Here is an 8964-nt window from a genome sequence, read left to right as displayed (position 1 = left end):
GCCCCCAACCCCGCAGAGTAGCCCCTCCCCACAATGACTTCTTCCTGCACCCCACCCCACCACCACCACCACGCTGCCCACCGAGATCTCTCCTCCCTCCGGAGGCGGAACGGCTGCCTCTTTCCCCCATCCTGCCTCTTCCCACGCTTGGGCCTAGCAACCTGCATATCCCGGGGTACTGACTTTAAACCGGGCCCCAGCCCAAGGCGAGAAACTTTGGGGAGGCATGTCCCCCCCACCTGAGGCCATCGGGCTCCTGCACCCCAGAAGGCCACCAGCCCCCCTCCCCTCCCGCAGCATTCCGAAACACCCCTGGAGGGTGTTCTCCCCTCCTGCCCTGCCCACCCCCAAGCCTTCCGGGGAGGCTTCGTGCCCCCCACCGCCACCACCCTCAGTGCCCTGGCCCCTTCAGTGACGTGGGCGTCCTCGGCCCTCCTGCAGAGTTCCCCTCACACCTGCTTAGGCTTGGGGACGAGCCCCCACCCCACTGGGGCTCCCTGGTCCCTTTGGGCCCTGACTGGAGTGGCGGATCCCTGAGGAGCAGGCCCGGGCTGGCAGGGCATTCGTGACCTTGGGGCCTCCCCAGCCTCGTTTCCCTCCCCACCCAGCACCCCAGCCCTGCCCTTCCAGGCCCGGGTCAGCTGAGCCCTGCCCCAGAAGCCTCTCCTGACTTTCCAGGCACATGAATCAGCCTTCCACCGGCCGCCACGTGGTGACGTCTGTCTGACCCAGGCCCCAGCTGGTTGGGATGGGTCTGTCGCTCCACCCACCAAGGACGGGAACAGGGTCTTAGTCATCTGTCATCCCTCAGCATTCGGGCAAGTGGAAAGAGCCGACGCTTTTATGTCATGCCCACTGAGGCTCGAATCCTGGCTTTCCCACCTGGCCGCGGGATCTAGCACCTCCTGGAACCTCAGTTTCTAGGTCTTTTTTTTTTTTAACACCGGGGGTCTGTCCTGCTTTACAAGGTGGCGGAGAAGATTAAGATGTAACATGCTTGAGCCTTTAATCATCACTCATCAATTCTACCTCTTGGCACTGTAGGTACCTAGTAAACATGTGGCAAGGTGGATGGAAAACAACTTGTACCTGCTTGTCGTCGGGCCCATTTTGGGTGAATTTTGAAAGAAAGACGCTGACTTGGGAGTCCCACCTCCTCAGAGGTCCACCGAGTCCCAGTGCAGAGGACATTTATGACCGGAGCCCGTGGTCCCCAGCTTGCCAGCCTGAGCCGGCCTCACGCCCGGAGGTGTGTCCCAGGCTGGGCCAGGACGTGGACTCCCAGGCCAGTGGGGAAGGGGCTGCCCTGGACTCACTGCCTGCCAGCCTCTTGGCCCTCACCAGCCCGGTGCTGCCACCCTCTGGCCTGTCCCCTGTGGGAGAGCCTTCCAGGAAAGCAGGATTCCAGCTCCTCTCAAGCCCAGGGCCTCGAGTGAAGGATCCTTAAAGCAGCGTCCACCTTAGCCTTCAGGGACCACCCAGCTGGGGAGCCTGGGGGAAAGTGGGATATATGGGAACTTCTTATGTTTTTTAATGTAACATTTTGTGTGATCTATTTAACTTTTTAAAAAAGACAATAATAAATTTTGGAGAGGAAAAAAAAACAAAACCCAGGTGGGGGAGCAGATGTGACTCAAGTGGTTGAATGCCTGTCTCCCAGACGGGAGGTCCTGGGTTTGGTTCCTGGTGCCTCCTGAGAAAACAGACACGAACAAGCAAAACGAATGAAAAAACCAACTCAGGGAAGCCGAGATGGCACCAGCGTCACACATACGAGGTTCTGGATTCAGTTCCCGGCCCCAGTCCCTCAAAACAAACAAACAAAAAAACCGAGGTGGGACTATACCCTGTCGCACCAGCCTAAGGGGCTCTTCAGTGAGGCGCCCAAAGATGGCTCCAGATCTGCCCTTGATCCCCTTGCCATAGTAACAGTTTCCTTGGCAGGGCCCACGAGGCCATTTGAGGGCTTTCTAAACTCACCACAGCATGAGTTAAGGACCTGCCTATCCACAGCTGTGTGACCACAGGCCAGACAACTCACCCCTCTGAACCCCAATTTTCTAGCCTGTAAAGTACGGGTCACAATCTTTGCCCTGCCTGCATCTCAGGGTTGTGGGGAATGAGGTAAGAGAATAGATGGAAACATGCCGTGCGGACTACGTCTACGCTTCAGGTGGAAGGGAGTCTGCTTCCAAGTGAAGACAGAAGCACAGACAGCTCAGGCCACTTGCCCGAAAGCATGCCGTAGTTTCAGGTTTAGGACAGATTTGGGCCCCTCCTTCAGTGCTTTTCTGTTTTCTTTGTCCATTAAGAATTCTCCTTAGCGTATAATTAAAAATAGAAATAAAGCCAGAATTCCTACTTTGTCTCCCTCAATCCCAGTCCCCTCCATAGCCCAGGATTTGAAACTTGGCCTTCTGGAACTTTCTTATGCTTGCACAGTCAAGCACAGGAGCCAGGCGCTGGGGCTGAAGGGGATGTAGGCGTGAACAAGGCAAGGTCCCTGCCCTCACGCTTCTGGCCTTGAGGTGGGACAACAGGCAATGAGCAGGTAAACAACTCAGTGAAGATCATTTCCAGTGATGATAGGAGAAAATAAAGCAGGGTGCTGGGAGAGCTGGTGCTGGGGACCTGGTGGCCAGGGAAGGCCGCAGTGACGTTTGAGTGACAGGAGCTTGAGGCTGTGCTTCCAGGGAGAAGGAGGAGCCAAGACACAGGCCCCAGAGAGGAAGCCTGAGCTGTGAGAAGGGGGTGCGTGGGTGGGGCCTGATGAGACCAAGGGGCAGGCGCGGAGCAACCAGGCAGAAATCTGTAGGCTAAGGAGGTGACTGTGCTGTCTGAACAAGAGGAAGTATTTCAGGGTCTTAAGGGATGACACGATCAAATATTTTATTTTTTAAATTTTTTTAATATATATTTTTTTATTCTCCCCCCCCCCAGTTGTCTGCTCTCTGTGTCCATTCGCTGTGTGTTCTTCTGTGGCAGCTTCTATCCTTATCAGCAGCACAGGGAATCTGTGTTTCTTTTTGTTGCATCATCTTGTTGTGTCAGCTCTCCGTGTGGGCGGCACCATTCCTGGGCAGGCTGCACTTTCTTTCGCACTGGGCGGCTCTCCTTACGGGGTGCACTCCTTGCACGTGGGGCTCCCCTACTCAGGGACACCCCTGCGTGGCACGGCACTCCTTGTGCACATCAGCGCAGCACATGGGCCAGCTCCACACGGGTCAGGAGGTCCTGGGTTTGAACCGTGGACCTCCCATGTGGTAAGCAGACGCCCTATCCGTTGGACCAAATCTGCTTCCCAGGACCCCATATTTGTAAAGCAAAAATTATATATATATGTTATATATATATGTTGTGTATATTTATGCATCTAAACACTTGTGTAAACATATATACTGCATTTTAAAATCAGGGAGAGAGGCTACCTGCCCAAATGTCTGTTTTACTCTGGGAGTAGGACTGGGGTGTACTACAGACTCCTTTTTTACAAGTAATTGTTTGAAATTGTAACAACTAGCAAGCATAACTTTTTATATAGCAGCTTTATTGAAGTAAAGTTCATATGCCATAAAACTCACTCTTTTAAAATTGTACAGTTCAGTGGTTTTCAGTATGTTCGCAGAGTTGTGCAACCCTCACCACTACCTAATTTTAGAACATTTTCACCCCTCCGAAAGAAACCCTGTCCCCATTAAGAGTCACTGCCCAAGAGCTCCTCCTCCCAGCCCTGGCAACCACGCATCTACTTTGTGTCTCTAAGGATTTGCGATTCCTGACATTTCATGTAAATGGAATTATGCGATATGAGGCTATTTGTACCTGGTTTCTTTCATTTAGCATAATTAGCAAGAATAATTTAAAAAAAATCAATTCCCTTGATATATATTAATAAAGCATACCATCTATTCAAAGTGTACAATCAATGGTATTTGGTATAATCACATAATTGTGTATTCATCACTTCACTTCAATCATTATTAGAGCATTTTCATTTTCCCGATAATAATAATAAAAAACAAACAAAAATAAGCTCTACCCCTTAATAATCACCTCTCCATCTCTCTATGCTTCCCCTGCCTACAGTGCTGCTATTCTGTTTCTGTCTTCCTAATTGATCTGTATTTACATTTTGTATAGTTGGAGTCACAATATGTAGTACCTTCTGTCTAGTTTCTTTCACTCAAGATATTTCCCTTTTTTTCTTTTTACCCTTCATGAAAGATCATTACTATATTACCAAACACTCCTGTCTGCAGTTTGCCTTGGTTGTGTTTTTTGCCGGATGCCGACTCGTCAACTAGATGGCCTTGTGAACGGGGCCGCCCGCCTGCTCTGGACGTCTGGAGCCTTGTGGCTGGCGGTCTTCTCATTCCAGGACTGCGCTCTCCAAGCGTCTGTCAGTCTGGATTCTCTGTTTCCACAGCCCTCTCTTGCTAAGGTCACCGGGGTGTGTTCTGGGATCGGCGCCCCGACCCGGGGCTCTGGGCAGCGCCGGCCAGGGGCAGCCGGAGGCGCTGGGGGCCTGGTGGCGGGAGTCCATCCTCGCTGGGCCAGGGCGTGCCCAGAGCCTGCCGGGACCAGGCCCGGCCGGGATGACACCTCAATGCCCCGGATCCCACCTCGGCCAGAGGTCAGGTGGCTCTTCCCAGCCTGTTCTCCCCAGCCCATGCCCGTCCCGGACAGGCGCACGTTCTGGAGAACGTCCCGGGCTGGGGCTGGGTGAGCGGCTGGCATCCTCGCCCCACACCTGGCAGCCCCTGGAGCGCAGAGGACCAAGCACTGTCTGTGACTGGGAGGGGACTCCTGAGCCGGGAATTAGTCTTTGCGGTCTGGGTCTGTGCCAGGAGGGGAAGCAGGTCCAAGGAGCCACGGAAATATCCCACCTGGCCGGACCTTTTAGATCCTCCAGCAAAGCTGCCTCAGGACACTGAGAGTGGAGACTGGCGCCCGTCCACCCACGTCTCGGTGTTCGGCCGCTCCAGCCTGCCAGGATGTCCCTCCTCCCGGTGACTGTCCCTAAAATGGTAATTGCTTCTGTGTAATCCAACGCGGTTTTCAAGGTCCAGTTCCGATCTCACCTCCCCCTGAAGCCTTCCCTGGTCCCCCCAACCAGAAGCCACAGCTCCAGGTCACCGCGCAGATCCCCTTATTAGAATTCAGGGGGCCCTAGAGGGCATATCCTTGAAGATTCCTGAGGGGAATGAGAGCTACGTGCCTATGCTGAAGGGACGGGCATATCAGTGATAGGCAGGTAAACAGTCCCAGGAAGGTGAGATAAGGGATGTGATGGCGAGACAGGCAAAGTGCTGCAGGCATCCAGAAAGGAGCCTCTCTTCTTCTGCCCAGGAACTGAGGGTATACCCCAAAGGCTGCCTAGAGGCGGTGGCATGCGAACAGTTCCTCACATTGTGTGGCATTTATTTATGCTTGTGTGTCTCTCCCCACTGGACTGTGAGATCCTTAATAATGCTGAAAGCTGACCTCTACTGAGCACAGACCATACACTAGACATTGTGTGTACGTGTGTGCTGTTAGTAACTTGTATTACCTCATTCATTCCTCAGAACACTCCACCAGGGACCATCGCCTTATCCGGTTTACCTGTGGGGACACTGAGGCTCTGAGAAGTTAAGCAGCTTGCTCAAGGCTTCATAGATGCTAAAATGTGCAGTCAGGTCTCAACCCAGCTCTTTAACTCCACTGAGAACTTTTCACCACTATGGCGTATTGCTGGTGCATTGAGAACAGGTATTACATCCAGTTCCTCACTGTAAATCCATTCATCGTATTGACCCGTGAGCTTGCTTAGCAAAGGCCCTCACAGGAGCCCCAGCACCAGAGCCCCCGGAGGCCCTGACCACATGGAGTTCCTGGCCGGCAGAGCCTCTGAGGCCCAGCTGCCTGCAAGGCCAGGCTGGAGCAGCCTCCAGGCCTTCTCGGAACTTTCCATCTCACTTTCAACTGCAATAAACATGATTGGTCCAGCCGATCAGCAGGATGGATGTTTGGGTCCTGGTGCGTATCCAAGACCCCACTAGGCACAGGAGGCACGCAGGGGCAGAGATGCGGCAGGAAGCAGGAGAAGGCAGGCTCAAGGGCCTGACCTGGACCTGGGTCTGCACAGCAAGCCCACCACTGATGCTTTGGCTTTGGGGTAGCTGGGGGTTAAGGTGGCGATAGGGGGGCTAGAGCCCTCCCAACACCTCTCAGGGTCAGTCTGGCCAGGTCTGCACGTCAAAGGCAGGCAGATGGACAATGGTCCTGAGCCTTCCTGACTCAGGAAGGCCACCTCTCCCCTGAGGACCGTGTCACAAGGAAGGGGCTGGGAGGCTGGAGAGATTTCCATTAAAGGGAAGGTCAGACCACCTCACAAGGAGGTCAGACACCGGAAAAGGACTGTTTGTCTCCTGCTTACCTGGTTGTCCACGCAGCACTGTGAGCAAAGCAGCACTTCCTGTCAGAAACAGAAAGTAAACCTTTTCAGGTCAAAGTTTTTCCCTCTAAATAGAACTGAGGTTAGAGACGGCTCACCCCCGGTGATGCAACACAATTGGGACAAATATGAGTAAGAGTATATACTTTCCTATTTTTAAATGCTGATGCTTACTAGGGCTCGGGGAGGCAGGAGCAAGCAGAGAAATTTAAGTGGCAGTCTCTGGTCTTGAACCCAGGCCCTCTCCAGTTCCGTCCATGACCAGTCCATGACCAGATAATCAAGTTCGTTCTCCAGGCTCCACTGCCCCCAGGGAAGGATATGAGGGTGGGTGGGGGCAGGAGGGAGGGAGCTTGATTCTAGTCAAGCAGCTGGAAATGGGCAGGGTGGGGCCAGAAATGAGGAAAAGCCGGGTTTTTCAGCTGCAGGCTTGATTGGAATGTGGAGCCACAGGAACCAGGACAATTTGCTGCTTCCAGCACACTTCTCCAGGAACCAGGAAACTGCTGGTCAGGCGGTGGGCCTTCACACTGCCGCCCCCTGCCCGCCCCCCTTGGCCTCTTCTTGGTGCCCTTCCCCCACACTGGAGGTTGGCTCCAACCTCGGGCAGCAGAGCCCCCTCCCACCCTCCCACCCATCTGCGGGGCAGGCCGAGGGCAGCCGTGAGAGGCCGCTGTTAGGAAGAGCCGCCCAGGCACAGTCGCACAGTCGTGGTTTTCATTGGCAAAAGATTGTGCTGAGGAGGCAGCCATCCATCGTGTATTCATTCTGTGCCTTCTCATTCCAGAAAGCATTTAAGGCACACCCCATCACTTATTCATACACTTAGATTGCTTTATTCGCTTCTTGTTCACTCACTTCCTCATGCATTTATCATTCATTCATTCATCAAATTCTCTTTATTGCAAGGGTCGTTGTTCCCAGGGGCTGCCACTCTTTTCTTGGGGTTCCTGGGGTTCCTGGCCCTTTTAGATCTTAGATGTTATCCGAATTATAGAACAGGAGGCCTCTTACTGCCTGAGGAGACAGTGAGCAGCCACCCAAGGTCAAGGCTGTTCTAGGAAGAGAGTCCCCGTCCAGGGCTTGCAGTCCTGTCCCAGGAAGCCTGAGAGAGACACTGTCTGGACAGGAAGCAGATCACAGCCCCCAGAGGTCTGTCCAGGGGTTTGTGAAGAGCTAGTCTGGGGTCTGAAGATCGGGTTCCAGCCCCAGCTATTCACGGCCTCTGCCCAAGGTGTTTTGCCCTGGTGTCCCCCCCTGCATGTCCCACAGGCTCCTCAAACTCAGGTCTGACCCCAACTCTGGATCCACCTGCACATACCCCTCCTTTCCAAACCTGCTCCTCCCCCACACCCACCTCCCACCCCCAATTCTCAAATTCTCCACCTCAGAGAATGGCTCCACTATTTAGCCAGCTGCAGAGGCTGAGAACTGGGCACCGTCCTCCCCTTCCTAGCCAATTAACCGCCAGGCTCTGGCCACTGTAACCTCCCTGGTCTCTTCTGTGCAGGCCTGTGGCCTCCACTCTGGGTGAGGCCCAGCTCTTCTGTGGCCAGGCTGCTCTGGACCAGTGCCTCCACTCTTTTTTTTTTTAAAGATTTATTTTTTTAATTTATTTCTCTCCCCTTCCCCCTCCCCGTCCCCAGTTGTCTGCTCTCTCTGTCCATTTGCTCTGTGTTCTTCTGTGCCTGCTTCTATTCTTGTCAGCAGCACCCAGAATCTGTGTCTCTTTGTCGTGTCTTCTTGCTGCGTCAGCTCTCCGTGTGTGCGGCGCCACTTCTGGGCAGGCTGCACTTTTTTCACACTGGGCAGCTCTCCTTACGGGGCTCAGTCCTTGCGCGTGAGGCTCCCCTACACGGGGACACCCCTGCATGGCACGCACTCCTTGCCATCAGCATTGCACATGGGCCAACTCACCACATGGGTCAGGAGGCCCTGGATTTGAACCCTGGGCCTCCCATGTGGTAGGTGGACGCCCTAGCCATTGGGCCAAATCTGCTTCCGTGCGTCCACCTCTTGGTGCAGTAGCCTCCACGCCGTCTCCACCCAGGCCCTCCCTTTGGCCCATGGCAGAATTGGGAGTAGAGAAAACACCTGGCCAGAGGCCTGCGAGTCCCAGCTCCACCATGAAGCAGACATGCTGTTCCACATGTGAGCTTTCTGCCTCCATCATCTGATTCCATGATTTCCAAGGTCCCAGGTTGCTAATCCTAATGGCTTTTATTCCCTAACTGCATACCATGGCCAGGGACGGTGCTAAGTACACAATTTAGCCAACAAAACCACCTGAGGCAGGTGCTATCCCCTTTTCACAGATGCGAAAGGTGAGGCACTGAAAAGGTACATAGGTTGGCTCACAATCACATGCCAAGGATGTGGCAGAGCCCAGATTCCAGTCGGGGTCTGACCAAGTCCAAGCCCACATACTTTGCTCTGCGGCTGGTAACTGGTTCTGCCCAGATCTCCCCGTCCTGAGAGCAAAACCTTTGCTCCCTTCAGGCATGGGAGGATTAGGGACGTGCTTCCTC

The sequence above is a fragment of the Dasypus novemcinctus genome, chromosome 12 (genome assembly GCF_030445035.2).
Source record: "Dasypus novemcinctus isolate mDasNov1 chromosome 12, mDasNov1.1.hap2, whole genome shotgun sequence".
Classification (NCBI taxonomy): domain Eukaryota; kingdom Metazoa; phylum Chordata; class Mammalia; order Cingulata; family Dasypodidae; genus Dasypus; species Dasypus novemcinctus.
The sequence above is the reverse complement of the archived record's forward strand: the minus strand, read 5'-3'. Positions refer to the sequence as shown.